The sequence below is a fragment of the Macaca nemestrina genome, chromosome 9 (genome assembly GCF_043159975.1).
Source record: "Macaca nemestrina isolate mMacNem1 chromosome 9, mMacNem.hap1, whole genome shotgun sequence".
Taxonomy (NCBI): domain Eukaryota; kingdom Metazoa; phylum Chordata; class Mammalia; order Primates; family Cercopithecidae; genus Macaca; species Macaca nemestrina.
In genome coordinates, this window is record NC_092133.1 from 75,756,463 (window position 1) to 75,779,085 (window position 22,623).

General features: G+C 50.9%; 1 protein-coding gene across 1 annotated transcript in view; it reads right to left on the reverse strand.

Moving 5' to 3' along the window:
* The window catches only part of LOC105465952 (zinc finger CCHC-type containing 24), a 63,945-nt gene that overhangs the window by 26,274 nt on the left and 15,048 nt on the right, over positions 1-22,623 (reverse strand). The window lies entirely within an intron of this gene.

The following is a 22,623-nucleotide window of genomic DNA, read 5'->3' on the forward strand; positions in this document are numbered from 1 at the left end:
CTGGGGGGAGGAGGCGGGAGAAGGGAGAGCAAGGCAGGGGATGTGTTCAACACTGTGCCTCCGCCCCTCCCCTCCCAGCCAACTCTCCCTCTGAGCTGGAGCTGTCAGGAGGCCCATTTTGGCCCTCTTGCTCTTCCTCAAACAAGCCAAGCACATCTGTGCCTCACTCAGGGCCTCTGCACTTGCTGTTCCCTCTGCCAGGAATACCCTTCCCCCAGATGCCCACACCACTTGCTCCTGCTTCATTTGTCTCTATTCAAGTTGTCATGTCCTCAGAGACACCGTTCCTGACAACTGTCTTTGAATATGATCTACCAGCATAGCATATCCATTGGTGTCAATTTCTTGACTATTTATCATCCTGCAAGACTGGGAACTGCATTCTTTCCTCATCTTTCTTGTTCACTATGAAATGTCCCATGCCTGGAGCAGTGCCTGGCACATAGTAGGTACTCAATAAATACATGATGACCAGTCAGACAAAAGTAGCATGCTTGAACACAGATCTGGCCTTCTGGATGTGCTCAGGATGAGCGGAGCCCCATGTTCTGGGAGCATCTGGCCAGAGTGGCTGGGGAGGAGTGATGTCACAGTGGAAAGGGCCCTGTGGGGCTGGAGCAGCCTGTGCAAAGGGCTGGACCACATGAAGCATGGAGGGCTTGAGGCTTACAGGCCAGGCCACTCCAGGTCTTGGACCATATCATAGAGTTGGATGTCAGCCCAGGAGTATGGGAAGCCAGGGAAGCATTGAAAATGCGAAAGTCAGCCTGGCATTGTGAGATCTCTTTGGCTGGTGAGTGGACAGAGGGGTTGGACATGAGGAGACCAGTTAGGGAGGTGCTGCCACATTGCTGGGGAGAGGCAGTGGGGGTGTGGTCTGGGGAGGGGTGGCAGAGGGGAGAAGGGTGAGAGACCCCTGAGATGGCAGGAGGTTGAGTCAGCAGCATTTGGGCTAGCCTTGGGGGAGGAGAGCGAGGGCTTGAGAGCAACTCCCAGGTGTGTGGCCTCAATCATCTGTAGGGCTGTGGGGGCTGAGGCAGGAGCTCCCCTCTTGGCCCGTGGCTGCCCTGGCTCTGACTGGGGAACAAGGCCGGGATGGGACAAGGGAAGGTGATGACGGTGTCCTGTGCCGGCAATGAAGGATGGAAGGAGGACTGGCCGTCACTGGACAGCAGGCAGCAGTGATGGATGGCAGCCTCATGATAACTGTCTGCCCTGGCTCCTGTCCTCAGGAATCACCTATAAACCTGTCACGTGAGCCTGCTCAAGGTGCCCTTGCGGGTATGGTCCACTCTAAAGTTGATGTGAAAATCACCTCGGGGCTGGTAAAAAGAGGCCTTGACCTCTGTTCTTAGCTTTACAGTCTAATGTGGCCAGGCACCCTGGCATGGTGCTGTAATTAAACACACACACTGCCCTGCAGGTGAGCAAATAGGCTCAGAGCAGGAACCACGTGAACACAGGCCGCGGTGGCAGGCCAGGGCTTTCCCCACTGTTCCAATTATTCCACTGCTGGGCCCCGAAACAATTCTTTGGAGCCATGAAGGACTCAATGGAAGGGGTGTTGAGTCTACAGCGGAAGAAAACCCAGGAGGGAGAGGATGGAACCAGAGTCTAGAGGGAAAGGCGGCCCCAGCCTCCCAGCGCTCAGTGTGTGCGGCATGTGCACAGAGCAGGACTGCCAAGGTCTCATTCCACTGCCCACGGGTGCCCCACTTTACAGAGGAGGAGGCCGAGGCCAGGGGATGCCCAGCCCACACAGCCGTGAGAGGCAAGGCCAAGCTCAGGCCTCCTGGGGTCCCAGGCCAGTGCTGGGGAGAGTCTGAAGCAACAGTGGGGATAGAAGAAGGGTCAGGAGACCTCCGGGAGGCCTCGGCCCCTCCTGGAGCTGCCATGCTCAGCCCTGGGACCCTACCATCCCACTCTGAGAAGGTTTCTTAGTCCCAAAGGCCTGCTCTGCCAGGGCAGGACCCCCAGCAAGTCCACCGTCCCAGTCCCTGGAGCACCCTACATGTGCCCCTTACGGAGCCCTGGCTGTCTCTCCTGCCCTTCCCTGGCTCCCAGAAGCCCAGAAGGCCAGAATCTTGCGAGTGGGAGGAACCACGTGGGGAGTCTCGGCGTGTAGAAGCCCTGGAGCAAGGACTTCCTGTTACTCCTCCACAGGGGGCATTGAGCCTGTGCCCTGAACTGGGTCTGGGTGGGCACAGGTCTGCAGCCGCACACGCACACATGCATGCACGCACACAGGGAGCAAGCGGAATGCACCGTGGCATGACCTGCCAACTCCGTTTTCAGTCAGCTGACAAGGAATTGAGTGGCTAAGGCGGAGCTGCCGCTCCAGAACCCCAAGGGAGGCAGCTCAGGAGCTTCCCGATAAGCTCCTGGGTCCCCTGGCCTTGGCAGCAGCCTGCAGAAGCATGAGCCTCTGTGCAAGTGTGCACAGGCTTGTCGGTGAGGGACGGACATGCCCTTGTACACCCTCGCCTGTCGGCAGCCCCATGTACATACATGGTGTGGGTGGCCGTGCAGAGCCCTGTGCGCTCCACCCATCTCCAGGCCCTGGGCAGCCACAGGCAGCTCTAGATTTCTAAAAGTGATAAAATAGCCACATGGAAAATTGGAAGAATCCCACCGAGGGAGGAGAACATGCAACCATTCGCATCTGTTCTAGAAAATGTCTTTCTATTTCCCTGGCCATGGACTGCCCGCAGCCATGTAGAGAGATGGCCACCATCCATCATGTGGCCCTGCGTCCCCTCTTTTAGCTGAGTATGAAGTGAAAGAGAGCTCTGGCTGTGCAGTCCTGGAGACCCGGGTTGGAATCCCAACTTAGCCATTACTGGCAGCAAGAGCTTGGACAAGCCTCAGTTTCCCCATGTAAGTAGGGATAATAAGACCGATCGGGCAGGCAGTCGAGAAGCTTTAAGAAGTTCATGAGTGCCAAGCACATGGCTGGAATTCAGTTAATAATAGCCACCATCACCATTATCATCACCATTTTATGGACACCTGCCTAAATCTCAGGTGTTCAAGGCCTTTGGACTCTATCTCCTCTACCTGCCAACCTTCTGAAAACCCAGGAGAGTCTGAAATCCATCATTTTACCTCTGAAGGATTATAAGGAAGTCTACCCGGCCACCTTCAACAAACACAAGCCACTCGTCCAAAATGGGTTCAGTGCTGAGGGGACCAGTGGGTGGTGGATGTGACCAGCCTCTGCCCCTCCCCTCCCAGCATGCTAGGTTTTCCCCTGGGGTCTCATTTAATCCTCACAGTAACTCCGTCAGTTACCATCCACCGGCCCACAGTATGAAGAGGCCCAGAGAGGTGGAGAGACTTTCTCAAGGTCACACAGTGAGTGAGTGGTGGAACCCCTCCCTATGCCTAACTCTTCAGCCCAGCCTCTGCCTCCTGGCCTCTGAGCCTGACGTGCGCTGGCACAAGGCAGGCACCCGTTCTGGGGGAGTGAAACGGAAGACTGTGGTCAGGCAGGCAGGAAACAGCCAGGAGATCATGCGGGGGCAGGGGGAGCCTCTCCTGGGCCTGGCGAAATCCGCCAGGCTACAGGCTTTAAATGTGTAATCCTGAGTCGCAGGACTGGTCCCTGTCCCCTTGGAGGGACCTGAAAGTCAGCTATAGAAAGCTGATGGTTCTGTGCAGAAAGCCAGACCTGGGCCCCACTAGCTGGAAAGGATCGTGCAATGACAGCTGGGAGTTCAGGGCCCTGGGTTTGGATGCCAGCTCTATCAGGCATGTCACCTCCTCCTTCTGGGCCTTAGTTTTCCCATCTGGAAAAAGGGTATATGTGCATGTGCATGTATATGTGTGTGTGTGTGTGTGTGTGTGTGTGTGTGTGTGTGTGTGTGTGTGACAGAGAGACAGTTAGTTTAGGGAGCTGCTTTGGATATGATAGCCTCTAATGTCTGAGCCAGTCTGACACAGAGAATTGACAGCTTTGCTGTGAGATGGGTGGATGCAAGCAGCAATTCGGGGATGCGGCTGCATGTCCACCTGCTGCCCTTCTTGCCACATGGCCACATGTGCCCCTCACACTTGCTCCACCTTCCAGTCCTTTACAGCCAGTGTTGGAGGAAGAGCCAAAGAAGTGAGAGCTCTGTGCGGTCTCTGGTCTCTCCACCCTTGCCCCTTCCCCCAAGACAAGTCCTCCAGGCCAAGGAGGTGAAGGGTCATGCACCCAGGCTTATACAATCACCACCTTGTCTCGAGGAGACAAAGACTGGGCCCAAGCCTTGGTGGCCAACTGCCCAGATGGAATGACAGGTCACAGAGTTGCTGAATTTAGAATTTTAAAAAACATGAGTGCCACGGTAGCTTAAGTTCTTGGAGTCTCTAGAATTTGGGATAATGTGTTGGAATTACAGACATGTAGAATCTTCATTTTAGAGAAGAATAATAACTGCACATTGGAACACAGAAACACGTGGAAGTTTCAGAAGCACGTACTTTAGGTATATAGAATGATTATAGAATCTCACACTCTTAAAGTCACAAAACCAGAACACTCAAGTGTCAGAATCCTCCGTCGTGGGAAGCTTCACTTCCCAGAATAATAAAGCTGCAGTCACATGATCTAGGGAATCTGAGATTGAACATCTGGAACCTCTGGATACTGGAACCTCTTGAATGTTCATTTGGGAGTCTCCCGGAACCTTGTAATCTTGCATTCCCCGGACCTCAGGAGGATAATTGTGGTTATGATCACCTGCAACCCCCACAGCTGCCATCTCAGACCTGGCAATGGTGCTTTTGCCCAGCTGCACATCAGAATCACCTGGGGAGCTAGGAAAATGCCCATGGCCAGGCCTACCCTGGATCTACTGAATCCAAATTTCTAGCACCAAAAACCAAACCAAAACAAAAAAACCCAGCTGGTTCTAATGCGAAGCCCCAGTTGGGAATCACTGATCTTGTCTAATAACCTCTCCTCCATTTACACATAGGGAAACAGAGACTGCAAGTACCTGGCCTAAGGATACACAGTGCTGGTCTCCAGGCTCTTCATCAGTGTCAGGCCTCCCGAGCCTCTACTTGCTTTCTCTACCTGGACTCTTTGGGTTCCAGGGTTCCTGTCCCTGACTCACCGCATCTGTCTCAGAGGACTTCTGCCCCTGGGGTATTCCTAATTATCTTGGGTACCACGAAGCCTGAGACAGAGTGAGACACACAGAGTTGCTAGGCTCACAAAGCCAGCCCCTCCCGACCTCCCACTGACATGCTCAAAACCTCCAGGTTGCTTCAAGAGATGTTGCTAAGGTCATCAAGGTCACTCCCCAGTCTCCAGGAAGGCCTGCAATGAAGAGGGGCCCCAGACACAGGGAATCAGAAGCCAGGGCTCCTTGCTGTGTGACCTTAGATGAGTCCCTCGGCCTCTTGAGGACAAAATGGTCTCAGGGCAGGATGGCGGGCAGAGGACCTCTGGGAATCCGTTCCAGCTCTGCCTCTTGACCTCACACACACTGGCCACACATTTAAGGGACGCCTTCAGTGTCCTTGGCTGGCTTGCTCCTGATCAGTTGGGACGTTGCTTCTTATTTCTAACCTGGAACATTCCAACTGCGGTTTCAACCTTTTGCCCTCCTGTGTGAAGATGGAGACTATCTGGTACAAATGCCCTTTGCTTGTTCAGAAGAAATCCCTAGCCCTCCTGAGCCCAGGCTGAGGTTACCCCCTCACTCCTCCCGCACCCTGTCCCAGGTCTGAAAGGCCTTGCTGATTCTGGTGGCAGTTGCACCCCCAACAAATGAAGTTGGTCTCATCAGAGGTTGTTGGAGTGACAGAGGCTGTTAGAGCCTCTGCCCAACTTCAGCTTAATTCTGACGCACTCATATCTCCTAAGCAGTTAAACAGGGCAGGCGTCTGGCTGGGTCATGGCATTTTCTCCAAGATGGGAATTTCCTGCCAAGAACCCCTTGTAGGCTACGGGAAGAAGGCCCAAGAGGCAGCGTCTAGGAATGGGGAACTGGGAAGCTAGAAATTCTAGACCAGTGTTTCCCATGGGCGATGGGGGAAGCTTGCGAAAATGCAGACTCTGATCCAGCAGGACTGGGGTGGGGCCTGAGGCCCCGGGCAGCGCATTTTTGATAAGCTCCAGGTACTGCCACTGCTGCCGGTCCACTGACCACACTTTTAGGCAAAGCCTTTAGATGTTCATAAATAAAAGTATTTTTATTCCTACAAAGCTCTTTTGTTCAGCTTGACTTTCATCACTTCCAGCTTTGTTAGCTCATGAGACCCACATGGCAGCCTAGAGGGACAGGATGTATATTGCTGTGTCCACTGCACAGAAGGGGAAACTGAGGTATGGCAAGGGCAATGGGCTTATTCAAGGTCACCCACTTGGCTCTGCTCCTTCCTCTAAACTCCTCACCTATGGCTGGTTTGAACCAAACATCTTGGTAATGAGTGGCCTCACTGAGTGACTCCTTGTCTTGCCTCCAACTCAACTGTGTGGTCTGAGGCTGCTGGGGGTGACTAGGCGGCCCATGATGAACTGCGCTTGCTCCCTGTAGCCTGAGCTGGTGGGATAGGGTGGGGAGAAGGGGATTAGAAATCACCCAAGGCTCAAATCCTAGCCATGCCCTTGGCTCCTCTGTGACCCTGGGCGAATCCCTTGACGTCTCTGAAGACATCAGTGATGTGCACCATGGCTGGTACGTGGAGGATGCTCAGTCAACATTAGCTTCCTGCCTTTCTTTCCTCGTCCACATCCTGAGTCTTGTTCATTTCTTCCTTTCTTCTGCACATATTTATGACAGCACAGCCTCTGAAGCAAGACTGCTGGGGAACACGTCCAAGCTGTGTGACCCTGGGCAAGTCACTCTCTGTGCCTCAGTTTCCTCCTCTGTGCAATGGGGATAAGAAGAGTGTCCAGCACAAGGGCCATGAGAAGATTAGAGGAGTCAATGGGTGAAAAGTGCTCAAAGCAGTGCCCAGAACACAGCGAGCACTCCCTGTGCGTGTAGCTGCTGTGCTGTTAATATGTTTCCCTTACGACCAGGGCCCTGCTCAGAGTGGGCACCACGGCAGACACTGTGGATGGAGCACTGAAGCCACAGCAATGCAATGGCTCATGCTTGCTGAGCACTCACTATGTGCCTGCCAGGTGCTGCGCTAAGTGATTTTCTGCCAGCCTTCCCCCTCTCTGGGATCACAGTCAAAAGAGAATACAAAATACTAAGCTGATTGTGCAGGGTGTTTTGGGAACACAGAGGCAGGACTGATGCATGGGGAGGGCCCAGAGGGCCTGTGGGAGGGAGGGACACAAGGCTCTGTTTGAGTTTCACAGTCCCCAGGAAGGAGCAGAGGAGGATGGGCCTCTGTTGGGTTTTACCCCTTGTCATCATGCCTACTGCCTTGGGGACACCCCTCCACCTCACCATCACCCCAACCTGTCAGGGAGAGACCCATGGCTCCCACACAGCCAGGGAACTTGGAGGAAGCCAGGCAGGGAGGAAGGCCTGGGTTCACAGTGCCTCCCGCAGCCTGATTTCTGCCAGGGCCAGAGCTCAGCAGGTCTACAGCGTGTCCTAGAGGACAGACCCCCATCCGTTCTTTTGGGCAGAGGGAACAGTGGGAAAGGCAGGGCCTAAGATCGGACTAACTTGGCCTGATCCTAACCAGCTGTGGGACCAGGGGTAAGTTACGTAATCTGTTACAAAAGAAAAGAGGAAGAAAGGATGAGAGAGAGAGAAGAAAGAGAGGAGTGGGCACGTGGGCTACAGATGACATCCAGGTGAGTCTGATAACCCAGCCAGCAAATGAGATGAAGGTGCTCCATGAGCGAGGCATGAGGGAGGTCTGATGTCCCTGGGCTCCTCATCCCTATTCCATGCACATTTCTTCCCTGCACCTGCTGCCCCGTTTCTCTGAGCCCTGAGCCTTGGAATGTGAGGGAGGGGGCACTGTGTGTTGAGGAGCCAGGTCTCCAAGTCAGGCCAGGTCAGTGGTGCCAAGTCCTCTAACCCCAGGCTGGGACCTGGCCGCCTTGCCCCAGCGGGGCCACTTCCCACTCCACACAAAGCCACTGGGTGCAGGAGGCACCTAACACAGGCTCCACCCTGGGCAGCCACCCCAGACATGGTGGAAAGGGAAAATGCTGCCCTCACAAATATGCCTCCAAGACCCCATGGCAGCTGAGGCAGGGGTCGGCCCACAGCAGCCATCAAGGCCTAAACACCCTCGCTCGCACACCTCTGATCATCTCAGCAAATGTGGCTGCTCGCTGGGCGGTGGAGCAAATGGTATAACTTCACAGTTCTCAAAGCGCGTTCACCTGTCTGATCATCTCTGGATCTCACAGAAGCCCTGAGAGACAGGCTTCATTGCTGATGCCACTTCATGCATGGGGGTGTGGGGGCCCAAGGGTAAAGTCGACTTGGCCAATGTTGAACAACTACTGAGAGATAGCCCTGGGATGAGAGCTCGGGCCTTCTGACCCCAAGGCCATGCTCCCTCTGCCAGCCAGGCAGACACAGACCCCACCTGGGAAGTGGCCTCAGGAAGTAGGAGACAGGCTTGTGCCAGGATCAGCCCTGGGCTAGGCACGGCTCAGCAAGGCAGGGCGGGAGCACATGGGTAGGAGCCAGCCCAGGGGGCACAGAAGGGCACAGGAGCTGCACCATGGAAGAGGATGCATTTGGGCTGAACGTGGGGGATATGAGAGAGGCACTGGCTGAGGCCATAGCACAGGTGGAGTGGGGATGAGAAGGCTCAGCAGAGGTCAAAAGGCCCAGCCTGGGCTACCTTCCAGGACTAGGGCAGGGCAGAGTGAAGCCCACCCAAAGAGGGGCATTCTCTGTCCCTTAGGGGCCAGATGGGGATTGGGGAAAAGGTGAGAAATCTGGTTGAGATTTCTTACTCTTGAGGGCCTTAAAACCAGGTTCTAGGGTAGAAGTGCTGTCCTGACAAGTTGGGGTTCAGAGAGGAGAGCCCCGAGGCCCTGGATGGTTGGGGAAGACTCCCTGAGAGAGGTGGGCTCAAGCTGGGCTCTTAAAGGGTGATAGGAGGGAAGAGATGCGAGAAAGACATTGCAGGCTCAGGGACAGTGTGAGCAAGGCCTTGAGGCTGGAGAGCCCAAGGGAGGTGTGCGTGCACGCACGCTTGCATGTGTGCACATGTGTGCCTGTGCGTGCGTGCATGTAATTAAGCAGCTGCAGGGGTGGGTCGGGGAGAAGGAGAGGGGCTCCGATGCGTGTTGCTTCCCAGGCATCCGGGCTGCTTCTCATCTCCCTCACACCAACCCTCCCATCAGGTACATGAGCCTCACTTTACAAATGAGGGCAGATCTGGCCCAGGAAGCCCCATGGCCTAACAAGTGATACCAACAGCGAGGGCTGCCACTTACTTACTGAGTGCTTGTGGGATGCCAAGCCCTGCATCAGACGCTTTCCACACACACGCTCTGCAAGGATGGTGAACCCATTTTACAGATGCCTGGGAGAAGTTGGGCAACACAGCGAAGGACACACAGCTGGGAAACAGCAAAAGTGAATTCTGAGTCTAGCTCAGTGGGACTGCGCTGCCTGGGGCTCTCCTATTCTTACTGAGGTTGAGGGACCAAGGGATGTCCCAGCCAGAACCTTTCCCGGAGTCTTCACAGCAAAGGGCACTTCAGTTACTCCAAGACAAAAGTAAGCCATGTGAGAGGGGCAGACCAAGGGCCTGGCACACTGGAGGCCCTTGGCAGGTGAGGAATAAATGAGTGAGTGAGTGAGTGAGTCTTTCCGGCATTCAGAGGAGGCCAGTCCCTCTGAGCTTGGAGGAAATGAGAAATCAGAGAGGGCTTCCCGAAGGAGGTGATACTTGGAGCTATTCAGCTTAAGGATGCACTTGCTGTGCTCCAGCATTCCATTCACAAGGCCCTGCAGGTAGTTCAAGACCAGGACTGGTCCTAGTTCCCAGGCTCTGCCAACATCTCTGTCCCTAAGGCTCAGAAGCAGAGGGCTGGGAAGGTGAGGCCACTGATACATCGAGATTTCTGGGGACTCCTAATCATCAACTGTGATTCTTCTAAAAGCAGAACTGGCAGCTGAGGATGTGAAACTGGCCCTCCTAGGCTCTTTCCTGCCAGGCAAGAGGCAGCAGGAAGGATGTAAAAGTGGCTTCCCGTGAGCCCTCACACTCCATGCCCCACCCATCCAATTTCCCACCCCTGCTCCACCCCCAGCAGCTGCTCCTATTTGTCTGTGCCAGGGCGAGCACTTAGGGAGATTCCTCTTCCCTGGGCCGTAGGGGAACTGACAGCCCACAGGTGGCATTGGGCACCTTCCATCTGTGCATCGCCCCTCCTCCCACAGCACCCATCCTGGGCACAGCAGAGTCTCCAGGACTCAGTTCCCGAAGCCAACCTGAGGGATTCAAAGTCATCTGGGCCCTCCCCTGTCCCCTCCCCAAGACCCCTGAGAAAGCAAGCCTTGTCACCCGGCCTCTCTGCGGCCCCTTCCAGAGGCAGCCCCTCTCTTAGGGGATGAGGGTGGGAAGGGAGGGCTCCAGCCACCTCTGTGGATCCCCAAAGTGCTGAAGCAGTCTCTGAGACCCCTGGGACTTCTCAAGCCAGTTTGAAACAGCAGAGTTGAGGCATAATAATAATGACGGTAGGCTGGGCACGGTGGCTCACACCTGTAATCCCAACACTTTGGGACGTTGAGGTGGGCAGATCACATGAGGCCAGGAGTTTGAGACCAGTCTGGCCAACATGGAGAAACCCTGTCTCTACTAAAAATACAAAAATTAGCCAAGTGTGGTGGTTCACTTCTGTAGTCCCAGCTACTCAGGAGGCAGGAGAATTGCTTGCAGCTCCAGGAGGCAGAGGCTGCAGTGAGCTGAGATCATGCCACTGCACTCCAGCCTGGGCAACAGAGAGAGACTCTGTCTCAAAATAATAATGATAATAATAATAATAATTTTTAAAATTGACAGTAATTAACAGAGTCCCAAGAGTTACTACTTGCAGTGCGAGCAAGGTGCCAGGCACTCTTATAAACACTTCAGATAAAATAACTCAGGCTCACAGCATCCCATGAAGTAGGATGTTTTAATATCTTCATTTTACAGAGGAAGAAACAGAGGCCTAGAAAGACTGAATGAATTTTTCCCAAAGGCACATAGCACTGCTGCTACAAGGTGGCGCCGGGGTGGAACACAGGCAGGTTGGCTTCAGGGCTGTGCTCGAAGGCACCTCACTGAAAAGAGAGGGCTTTGGCAGGGGAGGGAGGAGAGCCTCGAGGCCCAGACGCTGGGTTTGGGGCACTACCCTAACATCAGCATCTATGCCAAAGCCACCACCTGCCAAACGGCAGGCACAGCACCCCCAGTAACACCCATCCCAGCTGACATTTCCTGAGTGCTCACGACATTCCAGGTTCTGTGCCAAGTGCTGGAAGAACCTCAGCTGAGGCCCCTCGGCCAGCCAGCCCAGGCTCTAGAAGAACCCCCTGCAATGCTACCTGCAGCACCCATCCCCTGCTATGCCACCTGCCCTGGGCCCAGTCCTTCCTTGTGGGAACACAGAATGATGCTGTCTGTCCTCCCTCTTCTCCCCCTCCCTTCCCCCTTCCTTCCTTCCCTCCTTCCCTCCCTCCTTCCTTCCTTCCTTCCTTCCTTCCTTCCTTCCTTCCTTCCTTCCTTCCTTCCTTCCCTCCTTCCCTCCTTCCCTCCTTCCCTCCTTCCCTCCTTCCCTCCTTCCTTCCCTCCTTCCCTCCTTCCCTCCTTCCCTCCTTCCCTCCTTCCTTCCTTCCTTCCTTCCTTCCTTCCTTCCTTCCTTCCTTCCTTCCTTCCTTCCTTCTTTCTTTCCTCCCTCCCTCCCTCCCTCCTTTCCTTCCTTCTTTCCTCCCTCCCTCCCTCCCTTCTTTCCTGCCTTCCTTACTCCCTCCCTCCCTCCGTCCCTCCCTTCTTTCCTTCCTTCCTCCCTCCCTCCCTTCCTTCCTCCCTTCCTTCCTTCTGGATATTTGCTAATGAGTAGCGGGTGGCAGTATAACACTTCCTTTGCTAATTCCACTGTCTAACATTCAAAGGGCTTTTTGTCTGTGGTGTTATCTTTCCGCCCCTCCCTCTCTTTCTCCCTCCCTGTATGCATTTTTAATATTTATTTATCCATTTATTTTAGAGACAGAGTTTCACTCTTGTTGCCCAGGCTGGAGTGCAGTGGTGCGATCTCGGCTCACTGCAACCTCCACCTCCTGAGTTCAAGCAATTCTCCTGCCTCGGCCTCCCAAGTAACTGGGATTATAGGTGTGTGCCACCACACCTGGCTAATTTTTTTGTATTTTTAGTAGAGATGAAGTTTCACCATGTTGGCCAGGCTGGTCTCAAAACTCCCGACCTCAGGCGATCTGCCCACCTCAGCCTCCCAAGGTGCTGGGATTACAGACACGAGCCACCACACCCGGCCTTCTATAGATTTTTTTATGACAGGCAGTCCTTAGCCCCAGTGTTGTGAGAAAACCTCAGTTTCCCCACCAGTACGTTGATGGGTCTGAACTAATCAATGGTATTAAACTTTATAAGCCTGAGAGCCTTTCCTTTGCACGCTCTCTAACATGTGAGGTGGATATGTGTGAGGCTGCCCTGGTGGGAAGAAGAGGCTGGGTTCTCCAGCTGGCCCACCATACCCCTCATCCTCTATCCCTATGCCACTCAGCTCTGGGGTTCTGAGAAGCTTCTAGTCAGCCCACAATTCTGCCTAGCGTCAGTCCTTTTTGGCCTGTCCCCTCCCTGGGCTCTAGCCACTCTGGCCCCAGAGGACACCCAGACCTGCAGTGAGGTCAGGGCTGGAATGAGGGGTTGGAAACTGTAGGCAAGGGTCAGACATGGGCTGGGGGCCTCGGCCCTGCCTGCTGTCTCCCACAGCCTACTCCCCTCAAGGACCAGCCTGCTCTGGCCTGGGGAGGAATGCATGGGCTGGGGTCCGAGGGCTGCAGAGACGTGGATGAGGGAGAAGGGGGACTGGGTCAGCCCCTTCTTTCCCTTGTCTCCTGCTCTTTCCCCCAGCAAGACCCTGAAACTATTTACATCCCGTCTCTAAGATCTCAGCTGTTCTAGGATTCCATTCTCTCTCGGCTCTATTTTTCTTCTTCTTTTGCAATCTCCAAGAAACCCAAGCTGCCAGATGGGTGGGGGCGATGATTGTTTTCTGTCTGACATCTGGATTTCATTAGCAGCCCTGGGCATGCTGACTCAGGAATGGCAGTTCCCTTGGGCTCGGGCCCTCCCAGACCTCTCACAGCACCGGTTCTTAGCTGGACACAAGAGGCACAGGTGACAACACCCCTCAGACCTCCCTCAAAGGAGTAACGAGTACCGCTAACAATGTCTCAGAAGTGATGGAAAATGGGTTCTAGAAAGCTTCTGTTCCCAGGTCAGTGCCTGAAGGGTGGCTGCCAGGCTGGGCGTGCCTGGGCCTGACAGCCGTGAAAGGCAAAGAGAGAGCTTAGGAAAAGGTGCACAACCCCACCACCACCCCAGCCTCTGTTTCTACAGTGGTACTGAGTACATCATCAAGGCACCAACCTCAAATTACAGACGAGGAAAGGTGGCCAGAGAGGTGAGCAGCTTGCCCAAGGTTGCACAGCAGCTAAGTGGCAGAGTTGGAATTTGAACTCTGGTCTTTGGGTTAAAAATTCAAGGCTGTATCCTTTGACCTCAACAAGATATCACCCATGTCAACATCAGGATCGTTACTGTGGGCATGTGGACCTCACCCTGCCTGAGCTTTAGTGGAGCGGCAGTATGTGGAATTTTCATGTCCTATCATAGGAGAGACCCACAGTGGCCACCCAATCGAAAGCTGCCCCAGACACCCTTCAGGGCTTCATTATGACTTCTGTGGACCCGGGGCACTTTTGCCTTTGTGGTCCATTTTTGCATAAAACCTTACTAAAAATTTTATTTTCTGGCCGGACATGGAGGCTCATGACTGTAATCTCAGCACTTTGGGAGGCCGAGGCAGGCAGGAGTTTGAGACCAGCCTGGCCAACATGGTGAAACCCTGTCTCTACTAAAAATTCAAAAATTAGCCAAGTGTACTGGCAGGTGCCTGTAATCCCAGCTAGTCGGGAGGCTGAGGGAGGAGAATCGCTTGAACCTGGGAGGCGGAGGTTGCAGTGAGCTGAAATGGCACCACTGGACTCCAGCCTGGGTGACAGAGTGAGACTCCATCTAAAAAAACAAAAACAAAAACATATATATATATATATATATACACACACACACACACACACATATTTTCTGACTGCGTTGGTGTAAACACAAATCTCCAGGCTGAGTTCATAATTATATATTCATTATTATACTAATTTTCTCTTATGGTTATAAAATAAATACAAATAGAAACATATCTGTGGCTGGGTGCAGTTGCTCACGCCTGTAATTCCAGCATTTTGGGAGGCCAAGGCAGGCGGATCACTTGAGGTTAGGAGTTTGAAACCAGCCTGGCCAACATGGTGAAACCCCATCTCTACTAAAAATACAAAAATCAGCCGGGCATGGTGGCGGGCACCTGTAATCCCAGCTACTCGGGAGGCTGAGGCAGGAGAATCGCTTGAACCCAAAAGGTGGAGGTTGCAGTGAGCCGAGATCGCACCACTGCACTCCAGCCTGGGCGACAGAGCAAGACTCTGTCTCAAAAAAAAAAAAAAAAAAAAAAGAAAAGAAAAAGAAAAAGAAGCATATTTGTGGACCCTAAAAGTATCATGGGCCTAGGCATGCATGCTACTAACTACTAAGTCCTGCTACTCCTGGAGAAGGCAGCCCGGTGCACGCTCTGAAAGCACCCTCTGTGTTCTTCACCGGATCTGACAGCTGCCTGTGTTCCCACTGATGTGTGCTTACTGCCTGACTTCACCAGCCGAAACACAAGCTCCTGGACAGAAGGAGCCTTTCCTGTTTTGCTCATTGTGGTGTCCTCTAGTGCTTACTATGCGTCTGACACACAGTAGATATTCAATAAATAACCACAGAAGGGGTAAATGAAGGCGAGCCTACCTGTTCGTGCATGTGTACTTGTATCCCAGTTGGCAGCTCATTTGCCCAGGCAGCCACCCTAAAGATCTGGTAGCCCTCCTTGCTGCCTGCTCCCTCTCCCTCTCACTGGGCACCACAGCCTATAGATGGTGCTTTTCCATTCCAGAATCCATTCCCTTCCCTTCAGCCTCTGCTCACCACTGTCTTGTGTCCAGTCTTATCAGCCCTATCCATGCTCAGGGCCTGGCTTCCTTAGCATTCTTGCCTCCTTCAGCCCAGCCTCCAACCTGCCACTAGCAGGATCTTTCAAAATGCCAATCTGAGCATGTCACCCAAAACCCTTCTCCCTGGCCTCCAGATAAAGTCCAAGTTTGTGCAGCCTGGCACACAAGCCCTTCATCACCTGTTCCAGCCACACCCCCACTCCTCCCCCAGGAGCGCCTGCTGTGGCCAGGGCTCACAGTGCCCGGAAAGCATATTCCTGTTATTTACACGCTCGCTTGAAAGCCTTCCCCACTCCAAATCCAAGCTCCTCCTCTCTGAGGCCTCCCACGAAGCTCCAGGCTGAGCCGGGCCTGCACAGCAAAACTCACCCCAGCCCTGCTCCCCCAGAGTGGCCAACACTTTTTCTATCTGTCCCACTGAGGACAGGGGAAGGGCCTTATCTAGCACAGGCCTGGTGCACAAGAAGCTCTCAGGAATGGTTGGGCGATGGGAACATGTCCTGAGTCCTGCTCTGTCCTGGACAGACTGTATGTCCTGGGCACAAATGTGGCACTGCGCCAGACCCCCACCACAGATCCCTAGAGGCAAGTGCAGCTGGCTCAGAGCAACACATTGCTGCTCAGGCCCTCACAGTCCTGACCCGTTAGTGTGCAGAGGCCAAAACGAGATACCAGGCGACCCTGCAGGCAGGCCCAGGAGATATCATATCAACCATGCCTCCCTGCAGTCAGTGGGCTTTCTGTTGCCACCAGAGCTGGTAATCCCAACCCACTCCTGATCTGCCTGACTAAACTGGGGCAGCAGACACCCTGAGGCAGGGTGCTGAAACTACCAGGCACGCCAACTTGGCCAGACCAGGCCTAGGATGGCCTCTGCCTACATTGTCCTTGTCCCTCTCTACTTCCAGTCATCTATCTTTTTAAAGAACCCTGATTTTTCTGGGAATGATAGTGGAGATCAAAGTCTGGATGCCAAGGGTGATGCAGGATGATACTGAAAAAGCATGCGCTCTGGAATCAGGAGCACCTGAGTTCCAATTCCAGCTTTGATATTCACTAGCTGTGTGGTGTTGGGCAAGTCACTCAACTTCTCTGAGTCTCAGTTTTATCATCTGGCAATTGAAGATCACTATAGTACCTACTGAGATAAATTTTTTTTTTTTTTTTTTTTTTGAGACAGAGTCTCCCTCTGTCGCCCAGGCTGGAGTACAGTGGCCGGATCTCAGCTCACTGCAAGCTCCGCCTCCCGGGTTCACGCCATTCTCCTGCCTCAGCCTCCCGAGTAGCTGGGACTACAGGCACCCACCACCTCGCCCGGCTAGTTTTTTGTATTTTTTAGTAGAGACGGGGTTTCACTGTGTTAGCAAGGATGGTCTCGATCTCCTGACCTCCTGATCCACCTGTCTCGGCCTCCCAAAGCGCTGGGATTACAGGCTTGAGCCACCGCGCCCGGCAATTTTTGACAACATTAAATGAGCTAATACATAGAACATGCTAAACCCAGTGGTAAACTCAGTGCTTAGAGGCTACTACTATTGCATAGTGTATAATATTATTATTACCTTTGGGCTAGATGACTGGTACACTGCATAGGGACAACAGCAGCTGTTTTTTCAAGAAGCAAATGATAGACACTCTTGAGTCCTAATCCTTTTTGTTTCAGTGCTGACATTGGCTGGAGGTGGACCATGGCCTAGGCACAGCCTCACTCCACAAGGAAGGACTGCCCTTTGCTGATATTCAGAATTGGCTTCTAGCACCTTCTCCCTCTGTTTTGGGGGTTCCCAGTCTTCCTGCCAGGGCCCAATCCCCCTCCCACTGCCGTGGGGATATGTGAGAGGCCCCATCAGTCTGATGAGCTGAGCTCTGGACACCTTCGTCCTACTCTTAAGGTGAGAAAGGACCAACTAATAAGTGACCAACCCCTGGCTCCCATGGCAGTGAATGCTTTAAGCTCGCTTTCGCTGTTGCCCTCCTCAGACCCCTGGGGCTCCATGGGCAGCTTCAGGACCTAGGCAGGGTTGGCCTAGTGTTCTGCACATTTTACTCCCAGTTAGACCATTAAAGGTTTTTAAGGCATTTAGATCATTTAAAAATCATCTCACAGAAGGAGAGGAGATAAATGAGCAGAAAGAATATTTGAAGAAATCATGGCTGAAAACTTCCCAGATCTGATGAAAAAATTTAAACAATACATACAAGCACTTCAACATACTTTAAGCAGGATAAACATAAAGAGATCCACAGACACAGTATAGTAAAACTGCTGAAAGCCAAAACAAGGAGCGAATAGAGCTATATAGGAGTAACATTTCTATATCTCACAGGAATCAAGTTATAAATCTGAGGCATTCTGGTAAGACACAGGTATAAGATAATCCCTAGAGCAACCCTAAGAAAATAACTCACAAAACATAGTAAAAAAAAAATCATTTAAGAAATTAAAATGTTAGTTAGAAAATTAATGCAAAAGAAAGCAATTTATTTGGTTATTCTTTAGAAGGAATAGAGAAATTAAAAAAGACATGAGTAATTTAGAAAGCAAATGACAGTAAAATGACAGACCAAAATCTATGTCAAAAAGAGCATTAAATGTGAGTGGATCAAACAATCCAATCAAAAGGCAAGGATTTTCAGATTAGACAACAAAAAACAAGATTAACTATATGCTATCTACAGGAGATGCACTTTAAATTCAAATATATGAATAGATTGAAAATAAAAGGGTGGGAAAATATCTGTCATGTGATCTGCAACTATTAGAAAGCTAGGTATACTAGTATCAGACAAAATATACTTTAAAACAAACAAAAAAACAGTTACTAGAGATAAAAAAGGACATTTTATAAGGATAAAATGATTAATCCATCAAGAAGATACAACAACTATAAACAAAGGTGCACTAATAATAGAACACTCAAATGCATGAAGCAAAAACTGACAGAATTGAAGAAAGAAATAGACAAACAATAATTTCTGGAGACTTAAATATCCCCACTTAAAATAATAATAAAAGAACTAGGCAGAATATCGACAAAGCAGTAGAAGACATAGACATCACTATGAACCAACTAGACCTAACAGACATCTATAAAACACTCCACCAAACAACAGCAGAATACATTTCTCTCAAGTGCACACAAAACATTCTCCAGAATAACTCATAATGCTATGTTCTGAAACAATCCACAATACATTTAGGAGGGTTAATATAATATGTTCTATGACCACAATGGAATAAGGTTAGAAATCATTAAAAGATGTTTGGGAAACACACAAATATGTGGATATTAAAGAACACACTCCTAAATAACCAGTGAGTCAAAGAGGAAATCAGAAAATCAGAAGGGAAATAAAAAAAAAAAAAATGCCCTGTGATAAATGAAAATAGGACACAATATACCAAAACTTATGGGATGGGGCTCAGAGGAAAATTCATAGCTATAATCGTCTACATTAAGAAAAGAAGGGGCCAGGCACAATGGATCATGCCTGTAATCCCAGCTCTTTCAGAGGTTGAGATGGGAGGATTACTTGAGCCCAGGAGTTTGAGTCTGCAATGAGCTTTGATCACACCACTGCACTCCAGTCTCGGTGACAGAGTGGGATCCTGTCTCCATAAAAAGAGGAAGGATGGAAGGAAGGAAGGAAGGAAAGAAGGAAGGAAGGAAGGAAGGAAAAGAAAAGAAAAGAAAAGAAGGATGTAAAATCAGTAACTTAACTTTCCACCTTAAGAAACTAGAAAAAGAAGAGCAAACTAAATCTAAAGTAAGCTGACGGAAGGAAATAATAAATATTGGAGTGGAGAATTGAAGGCAAACAAAGATACTTATAAACCCTCGATCACAGCAGCAATATTTACAATAGCCAAAAGGTGGAAGCAATCCAGTTGTCCATTGATGGGTGAACTGATTTAAAAATGTGGTATATACATACAATGGAGTATTACTCCATCTTAAAAAGGAATGAAACGGGTACATGCTACAATGTGGATGAAATTTGAGGAAATTATGCTAAGTGAACTAAGCCAGTCACAAAAGGAAAAACGCCATGTGATCCCACTTACACGAGGTACTTAGAGTAGTCAAATTCATAGAGACAGAAAGTAGAATGGTGGCTGCTGGGGGCAGGGAGGGAGAATTATTATGTAATAGGCACAGTATTTCAGTTCTGCAAGATAAATTTCGAGATAAATTTCAGTTTTGCAAGATAAAAAGAGTTCTGTGGCTGGAAGGTGGTGATGGTCATACAACAATGTGAATGTATTCAATGCCACTGAACCGTAAGCTAAAAATGGTTAAGATGGTAAATTTTATGTCATATGTATTTTAAATATAATTTAAAAATAAAGATTAAAGTGCAAGTTAATGAGATAAATAATAGAAAAAAATAGAGAAAACTAAACCAAAAGTTTGTTCTTTGAAAAGTCCAAAATAATTGACAAAACTTTAGCTAGATTGAACAAGAAAAAAGAGAGGACTCAAATTCCAAGAATCGGAAATGAAAGAAAGAACATTAACGACCTTACAGAAATAAAAAGGATTATAAGGGAATACTACGGACAACTGTATGCCAACAAATTGGACAAATTAGGTAAAATGGACAAATGCCCAGGAAGATGCAAACTATAGTAACTGAGTCAAAAAAGAAATTAAAAAAAAAAAATCAGAATAGGTCTATAATGAGTAAAGAACTCACAGCAATCATCAAAAATCTACCCGCAAAAGAAGGCCGTGCTCAGATGGTATCACAGGTGAATTCTATCAAACATCTGAAAAAGAATTAGTGCTCATTCTTTACAAACTCTTTCAGAAAATACAACAGGAAGGAACGCTTCCTGACACGCTATAATGTGGATGAACCATGAAAATATTATGCTAAGTGAAAGAAGCCAGTCATAAAAGACCACACATTACGTGATTCTAGTTACATGAAATGTCCAGAATAGATAGAGTTACAGAGAGAGAAATAGATGAGTAGTTATGGATGCGAGGGGATAGATGATCAAGAGGTGATACCTGGGCCAGGCGAGGGGGCTCACGCCTGCAATCCCAGCTCTTTGGGAGGCTGAGGCAGGTGGATCACTTGAGACCAGGAGTTTGAGACCAGCCTGGCCAACATGGTGAAACCCTGTCTCCACTAAAAACAGAAAAATTAGCTGATCATGGTGGCAGGGCCTGGATTCCCAGCTACTTGGGAGGCTGAGGCACGAGAATCACTTGAGCCTAGGAGGTGGAGGTTGCAGTGAGCCGAGATGATGCCACTGCACTCCAGCCTGGGCAACAGAGCCAGACTCTGTCTCAAAAAATAAAAAAAAGAGGTGATACCTAAGGAATATGAAATTCCTTTCCGAGATGATGACAATATTCTCTGATTGAGGTGACAGCTGCACAACTCTGGGCATATACGAAAATCACTGAATTGTATACTTCAAATGGGAATTATATGGTAAGTGAATTATATCTCATAAAGCTGTTCCCAAGAAAATCATTCTACTTTTAAATATTATGGAAGTTAGGTTCTAACACACTATTTCATTTGTGACACAGGTTTCCTTCTGAGGTTTACAAAAGCCCTGTCAACCCGTTCCTCCCTTCAGGGAGCCTTTCACTGAGCACTGCTGTGTGTGAGGTTCCTTTAGCTGGCGTGGTCAGATGGTGAGGAGCACGGAGATGAATCCAGCCCAGCACCTGCCCCTGGAGCCATGGCCAGGTGAGGGGTAGACAGCATCCAATCAGGTTTCAGCCTGCCCAAATACCTAGTGCCTTGCCAGGTGGGTGCACTCTTCATAGTGACCCAAAGGAGAAGAAAATGCTAGCCAACATTTACCAAGCACTTCCTCTGTGCCAGGGACTGTGCTAAGCACCTTCCATGCATAGTTTCACTGTGTCCTCACAATACCCTGGGTGTCGGTGCTCTCCTTAGCCTCATGGGACAGGTGATAAAACTGATGCTGCGAGCTTCTATCTGTCCTCCCACCACTCATTAAGGGAGGAGGAAGGTGCCTGGGCCTTCAGGAGTGTGGAACAGAATCAAGTTTGGGATGAAGCCAGGAGAAGGCCTCAATCAGCTCCAGTGAGAAACTGAGGCCCCATCGATCATGTGGGTCTTAGCTTGGAGTGACATGGAGGTCAAGGAGGCAAAGAATATGGAGATTCTGAGACTGGGGATCTCGTTCTGCCCTCTCCACCTCCCCAAGACTGTACAATGAGGCCGCTGCTCCTCCTTTTGCCATAGAGTTAAGAGTCCGATAGGAGATGATGATCTCTATGAAGGAAGATCCCATGTTAGTGCTGTGCTGGAAGGTGCCAGGGACCCTCTGCCCCAGCACTTAGAAGAGCTCTGGCTGTCAGGAGAGAGGATGGCGCATGCATGTGTACATACACTCATACACACACACACACACACACACACACACACACACACACACACACACACAACCTCTGCCATCCCCGGGCCTCTGGCTCACATCCATTGCCTTTGGATATTGGTCACCCTGGGGGAGGCTCTGCCACCCTTCTCCAAAGCCCTTCTCCTGGAGGCATTCCCAGGCTGCCAGCCCAGAGTGAGTGTACCTCCTTGGGGCCCCAGAGCCCCTGTTGATGTCTGAGTGTCACCTGCCTGCCTGGATTAAAATCCCAGCTCTTCCACTGATAGCTCAATAATCCTGTCTGAGTCCCTTCCTCCCTCGAAGCATCTGTTTCACCATGGAAAATGAGGCAAATAGAGCACTTAACACATAGAGTAGTTTCATTAAATGAAATACTGCTTGGAGAGTACTCAGTACAGTGCTTGTCTCCTTAATAGAGCTCAGTCTGGCTCTGCCCACTTCCCAGGCTGTAGGCAGGGGATGGGGGAGGCTTGTTGTGGATGGCTGTGTGCACATGAGCTGGGGGCCGCTGTGCTGGGGCTCAGCTGGACAAAGTGCAACAGGCTATGGACTGCACAGGCCATGAGCACGGCTTAAGGACCAACCAGATCCTCAGTCGCCTGTTTGCCCCTCATTCTATCCAGAGAACCTCAGGGGGACAGAGGGTGCTCACTCTCTGCTGGGAGCCACTCGTGCCAATGGCCTCCTGCTTACTATGTATATTGAGGGGGAGGACAGGACCCACTGGGGATGTGGGGTCTGCAGGAAAGTCGTCAGTGGGTCAGCTCCCACTATGTATGCGGAGTCTGTGATGGGGGCACATGGATCACCTGGGGACCCTGCTAAGATGCTGCTTTGGGTGGGCCTGAGAGCCTGCATTTGTAATAGCTCCCTGAAGGCACTGATGCATGTCTGCCAGGGCTGTACTTTAAGCGGCAAGGACCTGAAGTGTGGTGTGGCCGTTTCTGAGCAGAGTTTGGGAATGTAATGAATGACAAGCACATCTTGGCCTCCCACTGGTCCTGCAGGGACCCAGCCCCACCCAACCAC